The following is a 1155-nucleotide window of genomic DNA, read 5'->3' on the forward strand; positions in this document are numbered from 1 at the left end:
CACTTTCACTCCATTGAGGCCAATGGTGCAACACGTGGTTTTTACAGGAGAAAAGAAAAGCTATGTTTTAATCTAACCTTTTCTCTTTAGCAACCTTACTAATGAAAAAAAAGCTGTTCCCCAAGTATCTCTCTAAGGCTTGTGTAAAATAAATTGATCAGATTTATGCAAGACATAACAGAAAAGGGCAGTGGGGGGGACAAGAAACTCCCTAGCTTTATATCCATGGTGAGGCAGCACAGGAGTAAATAAAAACAATATGGTATCAAATGTTTCTTTCTTTGTGACTGGAAGAAATGGAAGTGACCAGCAGACAGGGTATGAGGAATGCAGGCCAGTTGTCAGATAAGGAATTTTTCGTTAAAAATAACTAAGATGTGGCAAAATGAATTAGTCAATAGCAATAATATTTCTTTCACCTCTCACACATTTTCCAGTTTTCTGAGCAGGATTATGATGATAGATCTCAAAGAAGAAATGGAACAATTTTGTGAAGACTTGACTCTCCCTAAAGCTAGCCCCAAGTCAGTCCACAGACGCAGGGTTACTCTGCAGTCAGGTGTAGACTCCCTGAGGAATTTTTCCAGGATTTTGCCTGGGATAGAAGTTGGGCTAATTGAGCTGGGAGTCTACTCACCACCTGGATAAGAGACAGGAGGTTGACGTTGTATACCTAGACTTTCAAAAGGCCTTTGATCTGGTATCCCAGGATGACACAGATCCATTCACTAGGACTCTCTGGGGTCTACCTTGCAGCCAGCTTCCCACCCACCTGACCTTCTACTAGTTAAGTCCACAATCCTCCATTTTTCCCATGAGAACATCATGGGATACCAGATCAAAGGCCTTTTGAAAGTCTAGGTATATAATATCAAGCTCTTCTCTCCTATCCCGGTGGTGAGTTACCTGGTTGTAAAAGGAGATGAGGTTGGTAAGACAACACCTGCCCACGATGAAGTCCTGCTGGCTGTCACTCAGATTCCTACCTTCTGCAAGCATATCTCACCTTGACTCATTGATACATTTTTTCCAGGATTTTGCCTGGGATAGTAGTTAGGCTCTGACCTACAGTTGCCCGGTTCCTCTCTCCTCCACTTCTTGACTATGCACACAACACTGGCCCCCTTCCAGTCTTCAGGGACCTCCCTTGAGCAC

Source organism: Alligator sinensis, unplaced genomic scaffold (assembly GCF_000455745.1).
Source record: "Alligator sinensis unplaced genomic scaffold, ASM45574v1 scaffold2158_1, whole genome shotgun sequence".
Lineage (NCBI taxonomy): Eukaryota > Metazoa > Chordata > Crocodylia > Alligatoridae > Alligator > Alligator sinensis.